We start from the raw sequence: 26,320 nt of genomic DNA on the forward strand, positions 1-26,320 counted from the left end.
TCTTCCCTCATCTAACACACATGATACTGGAGCAGGATCTTCCCTCACCTAACACACATGATACTGGAGCAAGATCTTCCCTCATCTAACACACATGATACTGGAGCAGGATCTTCCCTCATCTAACACACATGATACTGGAGCAAGATCTTCCCTCATCTAACACACATGATACTGGAGCAAGATCTTCCCTCATCTAACACACATGATACTGGAGCAAGATCTTCCCTCATCTAACACACATGATACTGGAGCAAGATCTTCCCTCACCTAACACACATGATACTGGAGCAAGATCTTCCCTCACCTAACACACATGATACTGGAGCAAGATCTTCCCTCATCTAACACACATGATACTGGAGCAGGATCTTCCCTCATCTAACACACATGATACTGGAGCAAGATCTTCCCTCACCTAACACACATGATACTGGAGCAAGATCTTCCCTCACCTAACACACATGATACTGGAGCAAGATCTTCCCTCACCTAACACACATGATACTGGAGCAAGATCTTCCCTCACCTAACACACATGATACTGGAGCAAGATCTTCCCTCATCTAACACACATGATACTGGAGCAAGATCTTCCCTCATCTAACACACATGATACTGGAGCAAGATCTTCCCTCATCTAACACACATGATACTGGAGCAAGATCTTCCCTCATCTAACACACATGATACTGGAGCAAGATCTTCCCTCACCTAACACACATGATACTGGAGCAAGACCTTCAACTAGTAACACTAATTAAGCTGTAACACTTAGAAAACTAAGAAAATTTGTTAACAAGTGTAAAACTTGTTCACCTTCAGTAATTTATCAATGGATTAGACGTCTTAAGCCTCTCTGAAGGGCGACATCCCTGTGTACCTGGAAGTGAAGGGTGACATCCCTGTGTACCTGGAAGTGAAGGGTGACATCCCTGTGTACCTGGAAGTGAAGGGTGACATCCCTGTGTACCTGGAAGTGAAGGGTGACATCCCTGTGTACCTGGAAGTGAAGGGTGACATCTTTATCCATCTGAATGTGACTAGTGGCATCTTTGTGAATCTGGATGTGAAGGCTGACCTTATGTATCTGGACGTGAAGGGTTACCTTGTGTTTCTGGATGTAAAGAGTAACACTCTTGTGCTCCTGGATGTGGAGGGTGGCATCCTTGTACCTCTGAATGTGAAGGGTGGCATCCTTGTGCCTCTGGATGTCGATGTTGACATTCTTGTGTTTCTGGATGTCAGGGGTGACATCCTCATGGATGGAGCTAAGAGGAGCCTGGGAGATACTCAGACATTTTATTGCAGTTGAGTGATCCTTTCTTCCTTCTCGTAGTTCTGGTAGTACCGTCTAACTCCAGTGAAACAGTGTTGCTTAGGTAGCACTGGGTATTCTTAGCATCTTTCTAGGTATGTGTCGTCGAGTTCTACCTCTAAAGATAATCTAAATACCCATAATATCTCTATCAACACAATCGTACACTCTCCGACACCTGAATCTCCCAGACTACCTCCATTATTACCCCCCACATTGACCACCATTTCCTCCCACAGCACCACTACTTCCCACACTGCCACACGTCTACCCACACCATATCATTCTCACACTGCTACCATGATACCATAGTGTGTGCAGGTACGGCTCTCTAACTTCACTAAGATCATAGCATAACATGTCTCAACTAGGTTTCACTTCCTCACTCATGGGATATCTTACTAGTAAATATGGAACTATGTATTTCTCTCCCAAATATATATTAAACAGATCTCTCCAGGCAGATTAGAAAGCATATCATAACAAAAATTCCTTTCTAAAATAGTGTATTGTTTCACTCTACCTTAACAAAATATATGTAAAATTATATGCAAAAAAGAGGGACAGAAAAATAGCTTCGAGAGAGATCGTAATTGCACCCAAGGTCCTCAGCGGACTAAAGATGACCTCGGTCATAAGTCGAAATACTCTTTACTCTTCTTACATTCTGTTGCGCTTTCTCTATGTAGCTTCTTTTGTATCATTGACCATATTTTTTTTTACATACATACATGGGAATCGACCCCTGCAATCACATACAAGCAAGCACACACACACACACACACACACACACACACACACACAACAATTATATATATGTCTTGCCGAATATGTAAAACTTGCGATCTTGGCTTAATTAGCAACGCTCTTCTTGCCTAATAAGGCAAGTGAAAGTTTGTGTATGCAATAATTTCGCTAAAATCATTCTGAACTAACGAAAAAAATATATATTAAATTGTGTTTGTTTATTATTAAATTATTGTAAAGTTATCTAAACTATATTTAGTTGGATTAGGCTAAATTAAATTGCCCTTGTTATTATAAGGTTAGGTAAGTTTTCTAATTTTTTTTGGTACAAAATTATTAATTTTTACAATAACATAAATGAAAAAAAAATATATCTTTAAACGTATAAGATAAAATTTTAGAAAAGACTTAATTTTAAATGAGTTCTTGCTAATTGACCAGTTTTTACCTATTTGGCATGACACATATATATACACATATATATTCCCTCGCCAGTTCTATGGTTCACCTCGTCTTTCATAGACCTATCTACCGACAAGTCCACTCTTAAATATCACAGCACATTTACTTCCTCTACACTTCCTCACTCCAATTTAATATCCAATCCTTCATTACCTAATTATTTTTGTTACCCTCATCATCTTGGTCTTTCCTATGTTCACTTTTAATTCCCATCCTACTTGCCCTCCCAAATTCCTCCATCATTTGCAACTTCTCTTCAAAATCTTCCAAAAATTCTTTCGTGATTTTTCACATTATCAAGGAATTACATTAAGTTTTTATTGTGGTTATTTTGCATATTGTGATATCACCTACTTAATGTAATTTTATCACACACACACACACATTATATATATATATATATATATATATATATATATATATATATATATATATATATATATATATATATATATATATATATATTGTTGCCTCGTTATTGAGGCTGGCAGCAAGGTCCTCTGAGGCGTGAATTGTTTAAGGTGGAGCAGGTGCGGCCAACGCACCATTCACACCCGTTGTTAGCGTGCTGTGTGAGGCCGTGTACAGGAATACTCAAGCAAGGCGTGCCCTCCATTATGCTGGTCTCCGTATGCCATGTGCTGCTGTAAAAGTGACCACATCACTTTAGTAGGATCAGGTGTCAATAAATCAGGACACTTGCAACGCCTGGGCATCTTTACTGATAAAGGTTTCATATGATTAGATATATAACAGATGCTATGTGTGGCGAAACGTTGCTCAGTGAAGAAAGTCAGGTGTTGTGTGTGTGATGGATTAGGGTTGGTTCAGAGAACGCTGATATTGTGGCAAGTAAGGCATGAGTTAAGGTCATACCAGGGAAAGAGGCATTTGTTTCCTAATCGCTTCTATGTGGCCTTAGCCTACATAAACTTCTTTTGTTTAATCATGTACATTAATTTTTTCTCCCTTTTTTTTTATTTATTTTTATTATCACACTCGCCGATTCCCACCAAGGCAGGGTGGCCCGAAAAAGAAAAACTTTCACCATCATTCACTCCATCACTGTCTTGCCAGAAGGGTGCTTTACACTACAGTTTTTAAACTGCAACATTAACACCCCTCCTTCAGAGTGCAGGCACTGTACTTCCCATCTCCAGGACTCAAGTCCGGCCTGCCGGCTTCCCTGAACCCCTTCATAAATGTTACTTTGCTCACACTCCAACAGCACGTCAAGTATTAAAAACCATTTATCTCCATTCACTCCTATCAAACACGCTCATGCATACCTGCTGGAAGTCCAAGCCCCTCGCACACAAAACCTCCTTTACCCCCTCTCTCCAACCTTTCCTAGGCCGACCCCTACCCCGCCTTCCTTCCACTACAGACTGATACACTCTTGAAGTCATTCTGTTTCGCTCCATTCTCTCTACATGTCCGAACCACCTCAACAACCCTTCCTCAGCCCTCGGGACAACAGTTTTGGTAATCCCGCACCTCCTCCTAACTTCCAAACTACGAATTCTCTGCATTATATTCACACCACACATTGCCCTCAGACATGACATCTCCACTGCCTCCAGCCTTCTCCTCGCTGCAACATTCATCACCCATGCTTCACACCCATATAAGAGCATTGGTAAAACTATACTCTCATACATTCCCCTCTTTGCCTCCAAGGACAAAGTTCTTTGTCTCCACAGACTCCTAAGTGCACCACTCACTCTTTTTCCCTCATCAATTCTATGATTCACCTCATCTTTCATAGACCCATCCGCTGACACGTCCACTCCCAAATATCTGAATACATTCACCTCCTCCATACTCTCTCCCTCCAATCTGATATTCAATCTTTCATCACCTAATCTTTTTGTTATCCTCATAACCTTACTCTTTCCTGTATTCACCTTTAATTTTCTTCTTTTGCTCACCCTACCAAATTCATCCACCAATCTCTGCAACTTCTCTTCAGAATCTCCCAAGAGCACAGTGTCATCAGCAAAGAGCAACTGTGACAACTCCCACTTTGTGTGTGATTCTTTATATTTTAACTCCACGCCTCTTGCCAAGACCCTCGCATTTACTTCTCTTACAACCCCATCTATAAATATATTAAACAACCACGGTGACATCACACATCCTTGTCTAAGGCCTACTTTTACTGGGAAATAATTTCCCTCTTTCCTACATACTCTAACTTGAGCCTCACTATCCTCGTAAAAACTCTTCACTGCTTTCAGTAACCTACCTCCTACACCATACACTTGCAACATCTGCCACATTGCCCCCCTATCCACCCTGTCATACGCCTTTTCCAAATCCATAAATGCCACAAAGACCTCTTTAGCCTTATCTAAATACTGTTCACTTATATGTTTCACTGTAAACACCTGGTCCACACACCCCCTACCTTTCCTAAAGCCTCCTTGTTCATCTGCTATCCTATTCTCCGTCTTACTCTTAATTCTTTCAATAATAACTCTACCATACACTTTACCTTGTTTTTATTGTTAATAAAAGTTATCACTTCAAAATTATCCCTCTGCATTTATGTGGTTTACATTTCTCTTAATATTGTTTACAACTTCACTGCAAACACAGGTATTCTCACCCACTGTAATAGCATAAATTTATTTCCTTTTTGTTTAAGAGTTTCCAGGTTACTCATTCATGGGAACTCTACAAAGCTTTTCATCGAAATAAAAATAAATATTATATTGAGTAATTTAAGCGAATTTTGTTCCACCTTTGTATATTCTGATATACAATATTTAAGTCATCTAAAACCGAATTACCGAATTGTTTATATATATCTTTCTTCTTTTTCTTTCAACAAACCGGCCGTATCCCACCGAGGCAGGGTGGCCCAAAAAGAAAAACAAAAGTTTTTCTTTTCAAATTTAGTAATTTATACAGGAGAAGGGGTTACTAGTAGGGATAATTCAGTAATGGTCCCAGATTTTCGCTTAGCAGATTACAATGGGCTTAGAGAACACTTCGTCTGTGGACTGGGGTAACGAAGAGAGCTATCAGTATGACAGCTTTCTTAACACAATACATGCTGCCCAAAGGACATTTATCCCATTTAAGGAAAATAGATCGAATAGAAATGACCCACAATGGATGAATAGGCTCAAATATCTTTTAGGACAGAAAAAAAGAATTAATAGGCGCATCAAAAGAGGTGAGGGTCATCTTGTGAATCGGTATATTGACATTAAGAGGGACGTTAAAATGGGGATAAGAAAAGCTAAACGGGACTATGAAATTAAAGTTGCTAGGAATTCGAAAACTAACCCAAAAAGTTTTTCCAGGTTTATAGAACAAAAGTTAGAGATAAGATAGGTCCCCTTAAAAATAACTCTAGGTATCTTATTGACAAGGAGAATGAAATTTGGTCTATTCTTAAGAACATGAGAACATAAGAATGTAGGAACACTGCAGAAGGCCTACTGGCCCATACGAGGCAGGTCCATATCAAAACGACCTCTACCTAAAGCTACCCAAGAAATAACTCCCGTATCCCATGACACCAGTCAAACCCAGCCCCTCCAACTCATATATCTGTCCAGTCTCTTCTTAAAGCTACCCAAGGTCCTAGTCTCTATCACTCCTGAAGAAGCCTACTGTTGCATATGTGTCTTACCTAACAACCTGTCGGTATTTTATACCATTTTAATGTTCAATCTGTCAGACACTGCAACACAAGGGTATCTTGGTACAGACCTGCAATCAACTTCGACAACTTCCACTAGTGAGAGCGGCTGGATTTGAGAGGGACCTGACCTCTCTACATCTGAGTTCTTACCTCTCCTAGTGGCCTACGTCTCACCTCTTGGCGCTATAAAAAGCTCCATCCTGTCACTTCATCTCCATATTGTTTCATACTATGGAACAATGCTCTTCTCCAGACTGAGGGACTGACCACCTCAAAACTTTAAGGGTGATGGACTGATTACATCGTCTTCAAGTATCTTCTGCTTCTATCAACTTTTCTGTACTTGACTGAAGAAGCCTACTGTGTAGGCGAAACGTTTCATAATAAAGATACCTAACTGTTGCATATGTGTCTTACCTAACAACACACACACCCCACTAGGAAGACTGTTCCACGTATCTACAACTCTGTTAGAAAACCAGTACTTACATTCTTATAATCTCAGCTATAATTGACTCAATTGTAGGCAAATTACTAGAGTCAATTATAGCTGAGATTATAAGAAGCCATCTCGATAAGCATAGCTTGATTAATGATACTCAGCATGGATTCACAAGAGGCCGGTCTTGTCTAACTAATTTATTAACTTTCTTCAGTAAAGCTTTTGAGGCTGTTGACCACGATAAAGAATTTGATATTATTTACTTAGATTTTAGTAAGGCTTTTGATAGAGTTCCGCACCATAGACTGTTAAAGAAAGTGGCAGCTCATGGCATTGGGGGAAAAGTGCTCTCGTGGATCGAGTCATGGCTCACTGACAGGAAGCAGAGTGTGTCCAAAAATGGGGTTAAATCCGAGTGGGGATCTGTAACAAGTGGCGTTCCACAGGGATCAGTCTTGGGCCCTTTGTTGTTTATAATATATATCAATGATCTTGATGAGGGAATTACTAGTGATATGAGCAAATTCGCCGATGACACAAAGATAGGTAGGATAATTGATTCAAACGTAGATGTTATGGAACTTCAGGAGGATTTAAACAAACTCTATTCTTGGTCAGAATAGTGGCAGATGCATTTCAATGTAGATAAATGCAAGGTTCTGAAGCTTAGGAGTGTACTTAGCTCTGTGAAGACCTGTTTGTGTGCTTCTGTGAATCTGAACCAGGATGCCCTCTCTTGAGCAACTTTACCAGCAGCTGAGAGAAGAGCTCAGAGTTGCTAAGATGGAGATACGGCGATTAACGGAGGAGAACAAGAGGATTCGTAGTAATCCTCCTGTTGTGAGTCCCCAGGTTAAGAGGGGAGCTTGGTCAGTGGCCGGGCAACATGGAACCAAGCTGAAGATCAAGAAAACGGTTGGAGAGGCAGAAACAACGAGAAACCAGAAGACTACCGTGGAAACTTCCAACCCATTCTCGGTGCTACCCGACGAATGTGAGTGTTCTACTGGGAATGCCACAACGAGCACCAAAGAAGCATTGGCAGACGTGAGTGAGACATCCCTAGAAACCCCAACGAAGACCATCGAGAACGTCTTGACGAATTCTACAAGTGGTGTAATGCTACCTGGCGAATGTGAGTCGACTACTCGGAGCATCACGACGGACGACGCAAAGGAAGGTAAAAACATTGTTGTTGTTGGGGATAGCCAGATTAGGTACATGGATAGGGCATTCTGCTTGAAGGACAGGAGTAGGAGGCAGAGAGTGTGTTTTCCTGGGGCAGGGATGAAGGATATTGTTAGCCGTCTGGATGACATCATGAGAGGTAATGGGAGCAATCCTATTATCTGTCTCAGTGCTGGAGGCAACGATGTTGGCAGACGTAGGAGTGAGGACCTGATTAGCAAGTATAGGTCAGCAATAGATATAATTAGGAGGAAGGGTGGGAAACCTGTCATATGTGGCATTTTGCCAAGGAGAGGAGTTGGAAATGAATGGTTGTCCAGAGCAATTGGTGTCAATTGCTGGCTGGACAAATACTGTAAGGAAAATGCGGTAACATTCATTGACAACTGGGACCTCTTCTATGGCAGAAATGACATGTATGCCAGGGATGGGGTTCACTTATCTAGGTGTGGGGTGGGAGCACTGGCCAACGCAGTGGAGGGAGCTGTTAGGTCTTTAAACTAGGAATAGTTAGTGGTATGGGTTTCTGCGGGAAAACTGTGAAGTCTCAGGGTAGTAATATGAGTACTAGGAGAACTAGTAATAGGCAAAATGAGGTGGATATCGGAAAGCCAGTGGCACTAATTGACAAGGACAGTAATAGGTTTAGTGGAATAACAGAAAGGAGCAGGAATGATAAAGAGAAAGGAGGGTCCTTAAGTATATATTACACAAATAGTCGCAGTGCTAGGAATAAGATGGACGAGTTGAGACTAGTTGCTAGTGCAGGTAACATAGATGTATTTGCCATTACTGAGACGTGGTTTAATTCAAAAAGTCGGGACATGCCTGCAGAATGTCACATTCAGGGTTTCAAATTGTTCCAAGTAGATAGAAGTATCGGGAAGGGGGGTGGGGTGGCATTGTATGTCCGAGATCGCTTGAACTGTTGCATTAAAACGGGTATTAAGTCTGAAGTAACACATACAGAGTCTGTTTGGATAGAATTTTCAGAGGGGCATGAAAAATTAACTTTAGGTGTGATATACCGTCCCCCAAATTTAGATAGGGACCAGGGAAGACTACTATGGGAGGAAATTGTTAGGGCCACAAGGCACGATAATGTAGTAATTCTAGGAGACTTTAACTTTAGTCATATTGATTGGAATTTCTTGACTGGGAATTTAGAATCATACGATTTCTTAGAAGTAGTTCAGGATTGTTTTCTGAAGCAGTTTGTGACAGAACCTACAAGGGGTAATAACCTGCTTGACTTAGTTCTGGCAAACAATGAATCCCTTGTTAATAATTTAGAAGTTTCAGAGGAACTGGGTGCTAGCGACCACAAATCAATTACATTTAGAATTGAATGGAAGTATGATAGTAGGGATAACTCAGTAACAGTCCCAGATTTTCGCTTAGCAGATTACGATGGGCTTAGAGAACACTTATCATCTGTTGACTGGGGTAACGAAGAGAGCTATCAATATGACAGTTTTCTGAACACAATACATGCTGCTCAAAGAACATTTATCCCTTATAAAGAAATTAGATCAAATAGAAATGACCCAAAATGGATGAATAATAGGCTGAAATATCTACTAGGGCATAAGAAAGGAATTTATAGGCGTATCAAAAGAGGCGAGGGTCATCTTATGAATCAGTATATTGACATTAAGAGGGACATTAAAAAGGGGATAAGAAAAGCTAAAAGGGACTATGAAATTAAAGTTGCTAGGGATTCTAAAACTAACCCAAAAAGTTTTTTCCAGGTATATAGAACAAAAGTCAGAGATAAGATAGGTCCCCTTAAAAATAACTATGGGCATCTTACTGACAAAGAGAATGAAATGTGCTCGATTTTAAATAATTATTTTCTCTCGGTTTTTACACAGGAAGACACTAATAATATTCCGGTAATTAATTTTTATAGTGGGCCAGAAGAAGATAAATTATGTAACATCACAGTCACTAGTGAAATGGTTGTGAAGCAGATAGACCGACTGAAGCAAAATAAGTCACCGGGTCCTGATGAGGTTTTTTCAAGGGTTCTAAAGGAATGCAAAATGGAAGTCTGTGAACCATTAACTAATATTTTTAATTTATCTCTTCAAACAGGTGTAGTGTCTGATATGTGGAAGATGGCTAATGTAATTCCTATTTTTAAAACAGGGGACAAGTCGTTACCGTCAAATTACCGCCCAATAAGCCTGACCTCAATTGTAGGCAAATTACTAGAGTCAATTATAGCTCAAATTATAAGAAGCCATCTCGATAAGCATAGCTTGATTAATGATACTCAGCATGGATTCACAAGAGGCCGGTCTTGTCTAACTAATTTATTAACTTTTTTCAGTAAAGCTTTTGAGGCTGTTGACCACGATAAAGAATTTGATATTATTTACTTAGATTTTAGTAAGGCATTTGATAGAGTTCTGCACCAAAGACTGTTGAAGAAAGTAGCAGCTCATGGCATTGGGGGAAGAGTGCTCTCGTGGATCGAATCATGGCTCACAGACAGGAAGCAGAGAGTGTCCATAAATGGGGTTAAATCCGAGTGGGGATCAGTAACAAGTGGCGTTCCACAGGGATCAGTCTTGGGCCCGTTGTTGTTTATAATATATATCAATGATCTTGATGAAGGAATTACTAGTGATATGAGCAAATTCGCCGATGACACGAAGATAGGTAGGATAATTGATTCAAACGTAGATGTTAGGGAACTTCAGGAGGATTTAGACAAACTCTACTCTTGGTCAGAAAAGTGGCAGATGCAGTTCAATGTAGATAAATGCAAGGTTCTGAAGCTCGGAAGTGTCCATAACCCTAGCACTTATAAGTTAAATAATGTAGAACTTAGCCATACAGATTGCGAAAAGGACTTGGGGGTTATGGTAAGCAGCAACCTTAAACCAAGACAGCAATGCCTAAGCGTACGTAATAAGGCAAATAGATTACTGGGATTTATATCAAGAAGTGTAAGCAACAGAAGTCCAGAGGTCATACTGCAGCTTTATACATCATTAGTAAGGCCTCACCTAGATTATGCAGCTCAATTCTGGTCTCCATATTACAGAATGGACATAAATTCGTTAGAAAACATTCAGCGTAGGATGACTAAATTAATACATAGCATTAGAAATCTTCCTTATGAAGAAAGATTGAAGACTCTTAAGTTACATTCACTTGTTAGACGAAGAATGAGTGACGTGTACTTAGCTCAGTGGTGACGTGTACTTAAGTGTATTGAGTGGTGACGTGTACTTAGCTCTGTGAAGACCTGTTTGTGTGCTCTCTGTGAATCTGAACCAGGATGCCCTCTCTTGAGCAGCTTTACCAGCAGCTGAGAGAAGAACTCAGAGTTGCTAAACTGGAGATACGGCGATTAACGGAGGAGAACAAGAGGATTCGTAGTAATCCACCTGTTGTGAGTCCCCAGGTTAAGAGGGGAGCTTGGTCAGTGGCCGGGCAACATGGAACCAAGCTGAAGATTAAGAAAACGGTTGGAGAGGCAGAAACAACGAGAAACCAGAAGACTGCCGTGGAAACTTCCAACTCATTCTCGGTGCTACCTGACGAATGTGAGTGTTCTACTGGGAATGCCACAACGAGCACCAAGGAAGCATTGGCAGACGTGAGTGAGACATCCCTAGAAACCCCAACGAAGACCATCGAGAACGTCATGACGAATTCTACAAGTGGTGTAATGCTACCTGGCGAATGTGAGTCGACTACTCGGAGCATCACTACGGACGACGCCAAGGAAGGTAAAAACATTGTTGTTGTTGGGGATAGCCAGATTAGGTACATGGATAGGGCATTCTGTTTGAAGGATAGGAGTAGGAGGCAGAGAGTATGTTTTCCTGGGGCTGGGATGAAGGATATTGTTAGCCGTCTGGATGACATCATGAGAGGTAATGGGAGCAATCCTATTATCTGTCTCAGTGCTGGAGGCAACGATGTTGGCAGACGTAGGAGTGAGGACCTGATTAGCAGGTATAGGTCAGCAATAGAGATAATTAGGAAGAAGGGTGGGAAACCTGTCATATGTGGCATTTTGCCAAGGAGAGGAGTTGGAAATGAATGGTTGTCCAGAGCAATTGGTGTCAATTGCTGGCTGGACAAATACTGTAAGGAAAATGCGGTAACATTCATTGACAACTGGGACCTCTTCTATGGCAGAAATGACATGTATGCCAGGGATGGGGTTCACTTGTCTAGGTGTGGGGTGGGAGCACTGGCCAACGCAGTGGAGGGAGCTGTTAGGTCTTTAAACTAGGAATAGTTAGTGGTATGGGTTTTGGCGGGAAAACTGTGAAGTCGCAGGGTAGTAACATGAGTACTAGGAGAACTAGTAATAGGCAAAATGAGGAGGATATTGGAAAGCCAGTGGCACTAATTGACAATGACAGTAATAGGTTTAGTGGAATAACAGAAAGGAGCAGGAAGGGTAAAGAGATAGGAGGGTCATTAAATATTTATTACACAAATAGTCGCAGTGCTAGGAATAAGATGGACGAGTTGAGACTAGTTGCTAGTGCAGGTAACATAGATGTATTTGCCATTACTGAGACGTGGTTTAATTCAAAAAGTCGGGACATGCCTGCAGAATGTCACATTCAGGGTTTTAAATTGTTCCAAGTAGATAGAAGTATCGGGAAGGGGGGTGGGGTGGCATTGTATGTCCGAGATCGCTTGAACTGTTGCATAAAAACGGGTATTAAGTCTGAAGTAACACATACAGAGTCTGTTTGGATAGAATTTTCAGAGGGGCATGAAAAATTAATTTTAGGTGTGATATACCGTCCCCCAAATTTAGATAGGGACCAGGGGAGACTACTATGGGAGGAAATTGTTAGGGCCACAAGGCACGATAATGTAGTAATTCTAGGAGACTTTAACTTTAGTCATATTGATTGGAATTTCTTGACTGGGAATTTAGAATCATACGATTTCTTAGAAGTAGTTCAGGATTGTTTTTTGAAGCAGTTTGTGACAGAACCTACAAGGGGTAATAACCTGCTTGACTTAGTTCTGGCAAACAATGAATCCCTTGTTAATAATTTAGAAGTTTCAGAGGAACTGGGTGCTAGCGACCACAAATCAATTACATGTAGAATTGAATGGAAGTATGATAGTAGGGATAACTCAGTAACAGTCCCAGATTTTCGCTTAGCAGATTACGATGGGCTTAGAGAACACTTATCATCTGTTGACTGGGGTAACGAAGAGAGCTATCAATATGACAGTTTTCTGAACACAATACATGCTGCTCAAAGAACGTTTATCCCTTATAAGGAAATTAGATCAAATAGAAATGACCCAAAATGGATGAATAATAGGCTGAAATATCTACTAGGGCATAAGAAAGGAATTTATAGGCGTATCAAAAGAGGCGAGGGTCATCTTATGAATCAGTATATTGACATTAAGAGGGACATTAAAAAGGGGATAAGAAAAGCTAAAAGGGACTATGAAATTAAAGTTGCTAGGGATTCTAAAACTAACCCAAAAAGTTTTTTCCAGGTCTATAGAACAAAAGTCAGAGATAAGATAGGTCCCCTTAAAAATAACTATGGGCATCTTACTGACAAAGAGAATGAAATGTGCTCGATTTTAAATAATTATTTTCTCTCGGTTTTTACACAGGAAGACACTAATAATATTCCGGTAATTAATTTTTATAGTGGATCAGAAGAAGATAAATTATGTAACATCACAGTCACTAGTGAAATGGTTGTGAAGCAGATAGACAGACTGAAGCAAAATAAGTCACCGGGTCCTGATGAGGTTTTTTCAAGGGTTCTAAAGGAATGCAAAATGGAAGTCTGTGAACCATTAACTAATATTTTTAATTTATCTCTTCAAACAGGTGTAGTGTCTGATATGTGGAAGATGGCTAATGTAATTCCTATTTTTAAAACAGGGGACAAGTCGTTACCGTCAAATTACCGCCCAATAAGCCTGACCTCAATTGTAGGCAAATTACTAGAGTCAATTATAGCTGAGATTATAAGAAGCCATCTCGATAAGCATAGCTTGATTAATGATACTCAGCATGGATTCACAAGAGGCCGGTCTTGTCTAACTAATTTATTAACTTTCTTCAGTAAAGCTTTTGAGGCTGTTGACCACGATAAAGAATTTGATATTATTTACTTAGATTTTAGTAAGGCATTTGATAGAGTTCCGCACCAAAGACTGTTGAAGAAAGTAGCAGCTCATGGCATTGGGGGAAGGGTGCTCTCGTGGATCGAATCATGGCTCACAGACAGGAAGCAAAGAGTGTCCATAAATGGGGTTAAATCCGAGTGGGGATCAGTAACAAGTGGCGTTCCACAGGGATCAGTCTTGGGCCCGTTGTTGTTTATAATATATATCAATGATCTTGATGAAGGAATTACTAGTGATATGAGCAAATTCGCCGATGACACGAAGATAGGTAGGATAATTGATTCAAACGTAGATGTTAGGGAACTTCAGGAGGATTTAGACAAACTCTACTCTTGGTCAGAAAAGTGGCAGATGCAGTTCAATGTAGATAAATGCAAGGTTCTGAAGCTCGGGAGTGTCCATAACCCTAGCACTTATAAGTTAAATAATGTAGAACTTAACCATACAGATTGCGAAAAGGACTTGGGGGTTATGGTAAGCAGCAACCTTAAACCAAGACAGCAATGCCTAAGCGTACGTAATAAGGCAAATAGATTACTGGGATTTATATCAAGAAGTGTAAGCAACAGAAGTCCAGAGGTCATACTGCAGCTTTATACATCATTAGTAAGGCCTCACCTAGATTATGCAGCTCAATTCTGGTCTCCATATTACAGAATGGACATAAATTCGTTAGAAAACATTCAGCGTAGGATGACTAAATTAATACATAGCATTAGAAATCTTCCTTATGAAGAAAGATTGAAGACTCTTAAGTTACATTCAGTGGTGACGTGTACTTAGCTCAGTGGTGACGTGTACTTAGCTCTGTTGAGTGGTGACGTGTACTTAGCTCTGTGAAGACCTGTTTGTGTGCTCTCTGTGAATCTGAACCAGGATGCCCTCTCTTGAGCAGCTTTACCAGCAGCTGAGAGAAGAACTCAGAGTTGCTAAACTGGAGATACGGCGATTAACGGAGGAGAACAAGAGGATTCGTAGTAATCCACCTGTTGTGAGTCCCCAGGTTAAGAGGGGAGCTTGGTCAGTGGCCGGGCAACATGGAACCAAGCTGAAGATTAAGAAAACGGTTGGAGAGGCAGAAACAACGAGAAACCAGAAGACTGCCGTGGAAACTTCCAACTCATTCTCGGTGCTACCTGACGAATGTGAGTGTTCTACTGGGAATGCCACAACGAGCACCAAGGAAGCATTGGCAGACGTGAGTGAGACATCCCTAGAAACCCCAACGAAGACCATCGAGAACGTCATGACGAATTCTACAAGTGGTGTAATGCTACCTGGCGAATGTGAGTCGACTACTCGGAGCATCACTACGGACGACGCCAAGGAAGGTAAAAACATTGTTGTTGTTGGGGATAGCCAGATTAGGTACATGGATAGGGCATTCTGTTTGAAGGATAGGAGTAGGAGGCAGAGAGTGTGTTTTCCTGGGGCTGGGATGAAGGATATTGTTAGCCGTCTGGATGACATCATGAGAGGTAATGGGAGCAATCCTATTATCTGTCTCAGTGCTGGAGGCAACGATGTTGGCAGACGTAGGAGTGAGGACCTGATTAGCAGGTATAGGTCAGCAATAGAGATAATTAGGAAGAAGGGTGGGAAACCTGTCATATGTGGCATTTTGCCAAGGAGAGGAGTTGGAAATGAATGGTTGTCCAGAGCAATTGGTGTCAATTGCTGGCTGGACAAATACTGTAAGGAAAATGCGGTAACATTCATTGACAACTGGGACCTCTTCTATGGCAGAAATGACATGTATGCCAGGGATGGGGTTCACTTATCTAGGTGTGGGGTGGGAGAACTGGCCAACGCAGTGGAGGGAGCTGTTAGGTCTTTAAACTAGGAATAGTTAGTGGTATGGGTTTTGGCGGGAAAACTGTGAAGTCGCAGGGTAGTAACATGAGTACTAGGAGAACTAGTAATAGGCAAAATGAGGTGGATATTGGAAAGCCAGTGGCACTAATTGACAAGGACAGTAATAGGTTTAGTGGAATAACAGAAAGGAGCAGGAAGGGTAAAGAGAGAGGAGGGTCATTAAATATTTATTACACAAATAGTCGCAGTGCTAGGAATAAGATGGACGAGTTGAGACTAGTTGCTAGTGCAGGTAACATAGATGTATTTGCCATTACTGAGACGTGGTTTAATTCAAAAAGTCGGGACATGCCTGCAGAATGTCACATTCAGGGTTTTAAATTGTTCCAAGTAGATAGAAGTATCGGGAAGGGGGGTGGGGTGGCATTGTATGTCCGAGATCGCTTGAACTGTTGCATAAAAACGGGTATTAAGTCTGAAGTAACACATACAGAGTCTGTTTGGATAGAATTTTCAGAGGGGCATGAAAAATTAATTTTAGGTGTGATATACCGTCCCCCAAATTTAGATAGGGACCAGGGGAGACTACTATGGGAGGAAATTGTTAGGGCCACAAGGCACGATAATGTAGTAATTCTAGGAGACTTTAACTTTAGTCATATTGATTGGAATTTCTTGACTGGGAATTTAGAATCATACGATTTCTTAGAAGTAGTTCAGGATTGTTTTTTGAAGCAGTTTGTGACAGAACCTACAAGGGGTAATAACCTGCTTGACTTAGTTCTGGCAAACAATGAATCCCTTGTTAATAATTTAGAAGTTTTAGAGGAACTGGGAGCTAGCGACCACAAATCAATTACATTTAGAATTGAATGGAAGTATGATAGTAGGGATAACTCAGTAACAGTCCCAGATTTTCGCTTAGCAGATTACGATGGGCTTAGAGAACACTTATCATCTGTTGACTGGGGTAACGAAGAGAGCTATCAATATGACAGTTTTCTGAACACAATACATGCTGCTCAAAGAACGTTTATCCCTTATAAGGAAATTAGATCAAATAGAAATGACCCAAAATGGATGAATAATAGGCTGAAATATCTACTAGGGCATAAGAAAGGAATTTATAGGCGTATCAAAAGAGGCGAGGGTCATCTTATGAATCAGTATATTGACATTAAGAGGGACATTAAAAAGGGGATAAGAAAAGCTAAAAGGGACTATGAAATTAAAGTTGCTAGGGATTCTAAAACTAACCCAAAAAGTTTTTTCCAGGTCTATAGAACAAAAGTCAGAGATAAGATAGGTCCCCTTAAAAATAACTATGGGCATCTTACTGACAAAGAGAATGAAATGTGCTCGATTTTAAATAATTATTTTCTCTCGGTTTTTACACAGGAAGACACTAATAATATTCCGGTAATTAATTTTTATAGTGGATCAGAAGAAGATAAATTATGTAACATCACAGTCACTAGTGAAATGGTTGTGAAGCAGATAGACCGACTGAAGCAAAATAAGTCACCGGGTCCTGATGAGGTTTTTTCAAGGGTTCTTAAGGAATGCAAAATGGAAATCTGTGAACCATTAACTAATATTTTTAATTTATCTCTTCAAACAGGTGTAGTGTCTGATATGTGGAAGATGGCTAATGTAATTCCTATTTTTAAAACAGGGGACAAGTCGTTACCGTCAAATTACCGCCCAATAAGCCTGACCTCAATTGTAGGAAAATTACTAGAGTCAATTATAGCTCAGATTATAAGAAGCCATCTCGATAAGCATAGCTTGATTAAGGATACTCAGCATGGATTCACAAGAGGCCGGTCTTGTCTAACTAATTTATTAACTTTCTTCAGTAAAGCTTTTGAGGCTGTTGACCACGATAAAGAATATGATATTGTTTACTTAGATTTTAGTAAGGCATTTGATAGAGTTCCGCACCAAAGACTGTTGAAGAAAGTAGCAGCTCATGGCATTGGGGGAAGGGTGCTCTCGTGGATCGAATCATGGCTCACAGACAGGAAGCAGAGAGTGTCCATAAATGGGGTTAAATCCGAGTGGGGATCAGTAACAAGTGGCGTTCCACAGGGATCAGTCTTGGGCCCGTTGTTGTTTATAATATATATCAATGATCTTGATGAAGGAATTACTAGTGATATGAGCAAATTCGCCGATGACACGAAGATAGGTAGGATAATTGATTCAAACGTAGATGTTAGGGAACTTCAGGAGGATTTAGACAAACTCTACTCTTGGTCAGAAAAGTGGCAGATGCAGTTCAATGTAGATAAATGCAAGGTTCTGAAGCTCGGGAGTGTCCATAACACTAGCACTTATAAGTTAAATAATGTACAACTTAGCCATACAGATTGCGAAAAGGACTTGGGGGTTATGGTAAGCAGCAACCTTAAACCAAGACAGCAATGCCTAAGCGTACGTAATAAGGCAAATAGATTACTGGGATTTATATCAAGAAGTGTAAGCAACAGAAATCCAGAGGTCATACTGCAGCTTTATACATCATTAGTAAGGCCTCACCTAGATTATGCAGCTCAATTCTGGTCTCCATATTACAGAATGGACAAAAATTCGTTAGAAAACATTCAGCGTAGGATGACTAAATTAATACATAGCATTAGAAATCTTCCTTATGAAGAAAGATTGAAGACTCTTAAGTTACATTCACTTGTTAGACGAAGAATGAGGGGAGACCTGATCGAAGTGTATAAGTGGAAGATAGGTATTAATAAAGGGGATATTAACAAGGTCTTGAGGATATCTCTCCAAGAGAGAACCCGCAGTAATGGATTTAAATTAGATAAGTTTAGATTTAGAAAGGACATAGGAAAGTATTGGTTTGGAAATAGGGTAGTTGATGAGTGGAACAGTCTACCTAGTTGGGTTATTGAGGCTAGGACTTTGGGTAGTTTCAAATTTAGGTTGGATAAGTACATGAGTGGGAGGGGTTGGATTTGAGAGGGACTTGCACATCGGAGCTTGTTTCTTGGGTGGCATTGAAAACTGGGTTGGTCAAATGTTTGTTAGTGGGATGAATTGTAAAGGACCTGCCTAGTATGGGCCAACAGGCCTGCTGTTGTCAGTCCCTCGGCCTGGAGAAGTTCAGTTCCATAGTCAGGAACTATCTGAAGATCAAGCGACAGTGCGGAGACTTAAATACTGTCGGAAGGAGAGGTGCAGAGTAGTAGTAGTAGTAGTAGTGAGAATGTAACCACTGAGAGGTCATGTCCCTCTCAGATCCAACACTTCTCACTTGAAAAGCTTGTCCAAGGTGTTTTCTGTACCAAGATGCCATGTGTTGCAGTGTCTGACAAGATGAACATCAAAATGGTATACAATACCGACAGGTTGTTAGGTAAGACACATATGCAACAGTTAGACAACTTTATTCCGAAACGTTTCGCCTACACAGTAGGCTTCTTCAGTCGAATACAGAAAATAGGCAGGAACAGTAGAGATGTGAAGACGATGTATTCTGTATTCGACTGAAGAAGCCTACTGTGTAGGCGAAACGTTTCGGAATAAAGTTGTCTAACTGTTGCATATGTGTCTTACCTAACAACCTGTCGGTATTGTATACCATTTTGATGTTCAGTTTCAGAACCTTGCATTTATCTACATTGAACTGCATCTGCCACTTTTCTGACCAAGAGTAGAGTTTGTCTAAATCCTCCTGAAGTTCCCTAACATCTACGTTTGAATCAATTATCCTACCTATCTTCGTGTCATCGGCGAATTTGCTCATATCACTAGTAATTCCTTCATCAAGATCATTGATATATATTATAAACAACAACGGGCCCAAGACTGATCCCTGTGGAACGCCACTTGTTACTGATCCCCACTCGGATTTAACCCCATTTATGGACACTCTTTGCTTCCTGTCTGTGAGCCATGATTCGATCCAACAGTCTTTGGTGCGGAACTCTATCAAATGCCTTACTAAAATCTAAGTAAATAATATCAAATTCTTTATCGTGGTCAACAGCCTCAAAAGCTTTACTGAAGAAAGTTAATAAATTAGTTAGACAAGACCGGCCACTTGCGAATCCATGCTGAGTATCATTAATCAAGCTATGCTTATCGAGATGGCTTCTTATAATCTGAGCTATAATTGACTCTAGTAATTTTCCTACAATTGAGGTCAGGCTTATTGGGCGGTAATTTGACGGTAACGACTTGTCCCCTGTTTTAAAAATAGGAATTGAACATCAAAATGGTATACAATACCGACAGGTTGTTAGGTAAGACACATATGCAACAGTTAGACAACTTTATTCCGAAACGTTTCGCCTACACAGTAGGCTTCTTCAGTCGAATACAGAAAGTAGGCAGGAACAGTAGAGATGTGAAGACGATGTAATCAGTCCATCACCCTTGTAGTCGTAGAATTTGAGGTTGTCAGTCCCTCGGCCTGGAGAAGTTCAGTTCCATAGTCAGGAACTATCTAGATAGTTCCTGACCTCCTGTTCTTCAAGATTCTCCTTTGTATGGACTGATGAAGCCACTGTGTGGCGAAACGTTTCCTCAATAAAGATACCCAAGAGTTGCACATGTGTCTAATTTATCAACTTTAATTTCATAGTCCCTTTTAGCTTTTCTTATCCCCTTTTTAATGTCCCTCTTAATGTCAATATACTGATTCATAAGATGACCCTCGCCTCTTTTGATACGCCTATAAATTCCTTTCTTATGCCCTAGTAGATATTTCAGCCTATTATTCATCCATTTTGGGTCATTTCTATTTGATCTAATTTCCTTGTAAGGGATAAACGTTCTTTGAGCAGCATGTATTGTGCTCAGAAAACTGTCATATTGATTGCTCTCTTCGTTACCCCAGTCAACAGATGATAAGTGTTCTCTAAGCCCATTGTAATCTGCTAAGCGAAAATCTGGGACTGTTACTGAGTTATCTCTACTATCATACTTCCATTCAATTCTAAATGTAACTGATTTGTGGTCGCTAGCACCCAGTTCCTCTGAAACTTCTAAATAATTAACAAGGGATTCATTGTTTGCCAGAACTAAGTCAAGCAGGTTATTACCCGTTGTAGGTTCTGTCACAAACTGCTTCAAAAAACAATCCTGAACTACTTCTAAGAAGTCGTATGATTCTAAATTCCCAGTCAAGAAATTCCAATCAATATGACTAAAGTTAAAGTCTCCTAGAATTACTACATTATTGTGCCTTGTGGCCCTAACAATTTCCTCCCATAGTAGTCTCCCCTGGTCCCTATCTAAATTTGGGGGACGGTATATCACACCTAAAATTAATTTTTCATGCCCCTCTGAAAATTCTATCCAAACAGACTCTGTATGTGTTACTTCAGACTTAATACCCGTTTTTATGCAACAGTTCAAACGATCTCGGACAAACAATGCCACGCCACCCCCGTTCCCGATACTTCTATCTACTTGGAACAATTTAAAACCCTGAATGTGACATTCTGCAGGCATGTCCCGACTTTTTGAATTAAACCACGTCTCAGTAATGGCAAATATATCTATGTTACCTGCACTAGCAACTAGTCTCATCTCGTCCATCTTATTCCTAGCACTGCGACTATTTGTGTAATAAATATTTAAAGACCCTCCTCTCTCTTTACCCTTCCTGCTCCTTTCTGTTATTCCACTAAACCTATTACTGTCCTTGTCAATTAGTGACACTGGCTTTCCAATATCCACCTCATTTTGCCTATTACTAGTTCTCCTAGTACTCATATTACTACCCTGCGACTTCATAGTTTTCCCGCCAAAACGCATACCACTAACTATTCCTAGTTTAAAGACCTAACAGCTCCCTCCACTGCGTTGGCCAGTGCTCCCACCCCACACCTAGATAAGTGAACCCCATCCCTGGCATACATGTCATTTCTGCCATAGAAGAGGTCCCAGTTGTCAATGAATGTTACTGCATTTTCCTTACAGTATTTGTCCAGCCAGCAATTGACACCAATTGCTCTGGACGACCATTCATTTCCAACTCCTCTCCTTGGCAAAATGCCACATATGACAGGTTTCCCACCCTTCCTCCTAATTATCTCTATTGCTGACCTATACCTGCTAATCAGGTCCTCACTCCTACGTCTGCCAACATCGTTGCCTCCAGCTCTGAGACAGATAATAGTTTAAAGTCCTAACAACCCCCTCAACTGAGTTAGCAAGAAAACCCACACCTCCCCTGGATAAGTGAACCCCATCCCTGGCATACATGTCATTTCGGCCATAGAAGTTGTCCCAGTTGTCAATGAATGGTACTGCATTATCCTTACAGTGTTTATCCAGCCAACAATTAATACCAATTGCTCTGGACAACCATTCATTACCAACACCTCTTCTTGGCAAAATGCCACATATAACAGGGCACCCCCCCTTCTTCCTAATTATGTCTATAGCTGTCCTGAACTTTCTAACTAAATCCTCACTTCTATGCTTGCCTGCATCATTGCCTCCAGCACTGAGGCAAATAATAGGATTGATCCCATTACCGTTCATGATGTTGTCAAGCCGGCTAACAATGTCCTCCATCCCAGCACCAGGAAAGCAAACCCTCTGTCTCCTACTCCTGTCCTTCAAGCAGAATGCCCTATCCGTATATCTAACCTGGCTATCCCCAACAACAACAATATTTTTACCTTCCTTGTCGTTCGTCGTGACGATCCCAGTAGTCGACTCACATTCGTCGGGTAGCACCGAGAATGCGTTGGAGGTTTCCACTAGAGTTTCCACAGCAGTTTCTTTCTTCTTCATCGTTTCTGGCTTTCCATTCGTCTTCTTGATCGTCAACTTCGTCGTCCCCTGCTCTCCATCTTCGCTACCCTCAATTCTTCCTTAAGTTGCTGGTAAAGTTGCTCGATGGAGGGCATCTTGGTTCAGTCCACGGGAGCACACAAGACACTTCTTCACAGAGTTAAGTACAGGTCACCACTGAGTTAAGTACAGGTCACCACTGACTTTGCCAGTTTCTGGACCACGTGTTCAGCCTGTCCAGGTCTCTTTATAGTCCTGCCTCATCCTCGTCCGATTTTGTTCTTCTCATCAACTTCACATCATCTGCGAATAGGAACACTTCAGAGTCTATCCCTTCCATCATGTCGCTCACATATATCAAAAATAGCACTAGTCCAAGAACTGGTCAAATGTTTGTTAGTGGGATGAATTGTAAAGGACCTGCCTAGTATGGGCCAACAGGCCTGCTGCAGTGTTCCTCCTTTATGTTCTTATATATATATTGTGTGTGTGTGTGTACTCACCTAATTGTGGTTGCAGGGGTCGAGACTCAGCACCTGGCCCCGCCTCTTCGCTGATCGCTACTAGGTCCTCTCTCTGTTTCCTGAGCTTTGTCATACCTCTTCTTAAAACTATGTATGGTTCCTGCCTCCACTACGTCACTTGCTAGGCTATTCCACTTCCTGACGACTCTATGACTGAAGAAATACTTCCTAGCATGTGATGAATGGTTTGAAAAACCGACAAGTTGAAGATTGAGACACTTATGCAGCATATGGGAATCTTTATTCAGGAAACGTTTCGCCACACAGTGGCTTCATCAGTCCAATACAAAGAGGAAGGCGTAAGGAGAGGAGGAGTATGAGGTAATCAGTCCCTCAGCCTGGAGTCGATGTGTTCAGTCCATCAATCTTGTAGAATGTACAGCATAGGGCCGTAGACGTGGCTTATATACTGTAGTGAGGTGAGGTGAAGCAGGCGGGGGCGGGGTCATAGTGGTACCATCCACTAGTCGAAGTAGGTCTTTGTCCAAAGGTTGAACAAGTGTTGAAGAATTCTTTGTAACAAGATCCCATGATGCTGAAGTGTCTGACAGTTGTGATGAATGGTTTGAAAAACCGACAAGTTGAAGATTGATACACTTATGCAGCATATGGGAATCTTTATTCAGGAAACGTTTCGCCACACAGTGGCTTCATCAGTCCAATACAAAGAGGAAGGCGTAAGGAGAGGAGGAGTATGAGGCTGAGGGACTGATTACCTCATACTCCTCCTCTCCTTACGCCTTCCTCTTTGTATTGGACTGATGAAGCCACTGTGTGACGAAACGTTTCCTGAATAAAGATTCCCATATGCTGCATAAGTGTCTCAATCTTCAACTTCCTAGCATCCCTGTGACTCGTCTGAGTCTTCAGCTTCCAATTGTGACTCCTTGTTTCTGTGTCCCCTCTCTGGAATATCCTGTCTCTATCCACCTTGTCTGTTCCCCGCAGTATCTTGTATGTCGTTATCATATCTCCCCTGACCCTTCTGTCCTCCAGTGTCGTCAGTCCGATTTCCCTCAACCTTTCATCGTACGACATTCCCCTAAGCTCTGGAACTAGCCTTGTTGCAAACCTTTGTACTTTCTCTAACTTCTTGACGTGTTTGACCAGGTGTGGGTTCCAGACTGGTGCTGCATACTCCAGTATGGGCCTAACGTACACAGTGTACAGTGTCTTGAACGATTCCTTATTAAGGTATCGGAACACTATTCTCAGGTTTGCCAGGCGCGAACGAACGAACGAAAGTTCAGGTAAGATCCCAAATGGAATGAGCGGGGAAGACGGGACAGACGAAGAACAGTGCTGGAGAGGAGTGTTCTTAGTCGTAGTAATAGAGCCAGGGCTTAACCCAGCAGCGAAGGTGATCGTGGGACAGATACTGAGAAGAGAAATTCAGGCTCTTCTGTTGGGACTCCGGTGGGGTGAGCGGGGAGGAAGGGACATGCGACGTTTAGCGATAGAGAGGAGTGTAGAACTGGGCCAAATCTTAACTCAAAAGCTAAGGCGAATGTGGGTCAGAGAATGGTACCTGTCAGCGAATCCAAGGTTATTTGTAAATAGGGTTAGGAGCAGGATCATGCTAGGAGTAGAAAAGGTTGTGTTGGTTTGTGGGTCTGCGAATGTCTTCGTCAAGGATAGAGGTCCAGTAGTCATGTCGTGTCTCAAGTTTGCCTATCTCTCTGTCACTGAGCGTCTTCCAGTACAGATTCAGCGCAGGAATGTCTAATTGGGCATTGAGAGACTCGCTTGTGGCGAAGTCCTCCCATCTGACATCAAGCACCCAGCGCAGCGAGGCCAGGCGCTCGTAAGCTGCAGCACTTATCTGTGTAATAAAGTTGGTAGAATTACCGACAATATGTAAAGTAAAAGGACACAAGTGCAACTAATGTGACATTTTATTGTGGCAACGTTGTATGTATGTATAATGTTCGCCAAGACCATAGTCCTGGCACGGGTCCCAATCTTGCGATGACCCGTCTCTGGCTCCCGATGGAGAAAGGTTTCCACAATGATGCGACGCATGCCGCTCAAGCGCCCCTCTGGTCAGTTCAACTGATGCATCTCATAAGCGACACCATATGTAACTATGGACACTAGCGAGGAGGAGGATATGTCATTATTACAGGTAACAGCTTGTCTGGTTCGTTGACCCCATGGTACACTAGTGTGGCCGCAGTCATCTCTGGGTCCTCTTCGGGAGGGAATATCACCCCTAGTTGCCTGCGGAGTGTCTCAGTAGCTTCGCACTCTAGAAGATAGTGTGTTAGTGGCCGCTGGACAACGTGCTGACAGTACTGGCACATCTCCTCCTAAGCCTTGTCTACCATCATCTTGGCTGTGGGAAAGCCCAAACGAAGCCGATGGATGGCGGTACACTGCGCTCTGGATCAGCTTCTATCATATGGAGGGGGTTCTCCCTAAGTCGCTGCTCGGTACCACTGTTGAGATGGGGTATCACCTAAGACCTCCCCCATAAGTTTCGTGGCTCTGGCAGCCACCAGTTTGGTCTGTCGTAGGCTGATTGGGACAGTAATCCCAACATGTGGATAGTCTGTTGCTTCCTTGGCTGCATCATCTGCCGCCTCATTTCCCTGGATGCCAGCATGGCTGGGGATCCAGTTCAATGTCGATCTATTACCCTGAACTTCTAAGGCTGTCATTATGCTCAGGATCGATGTGATGAGGTGAACATTATCCTGTGGTTGAGGATGGGAGAGGGCATTGATTGCAGAGGTGGAATCAACATGTATGACAGGTCGGAGTCGATGTCGTAGGGCATATGACAATGCCTGCTGAATCGCTACCAGCTCAGCTTGAAGGATCGTGCAGTGGTCGGGGAGTCGCCAGCCTAGTGTGTGACCATTGTGGTACAGTCCAGCTGCTGCTCTTTTCCTGTCAGGGGCGACAGAACCATCTGTGCAATACACTGCACATGTGCCTCCCTCTGCCAGTGCCATGCTTGTCTCAGCATGATTGCTGAGGATGTCTTGACTGCAGAGACACTTAGAGATGGGTAGCTGCATGATGAAAACATCGGCTGGATCTGGGCGCCAGGAAGGCGGTGGATGGTACCCAGCAACAGGAAGCTCTTCTCACAGAGTAGCTGTACAGGCAGCAGCTTCCGCCCAGCAGCACAAAACGAACGAATCCAGGAGTAGTCCATGAAGAGTGTGGGATCTTGTGACATGGTTGTTAATATCCGTCTCCTTAGTGGGGTACCTTGTTGCCGGTGCAGAATCGTG

The sequence above is a fragment of the Cherax quadricarinatus genome, chromosome 82 (genome assembly GCF_038502225.1).
Source record: "Cherax quadricarinatus isolate ZL_2023a chromosome 82, ASM3850222v1, whole genome shotgun sequence".
NCBI lineage: Eukaryota > Metazoa > Arthropoda > Malacostraca > Decapoda > Parastacidae > Cherax > Cherax quadricarinatus.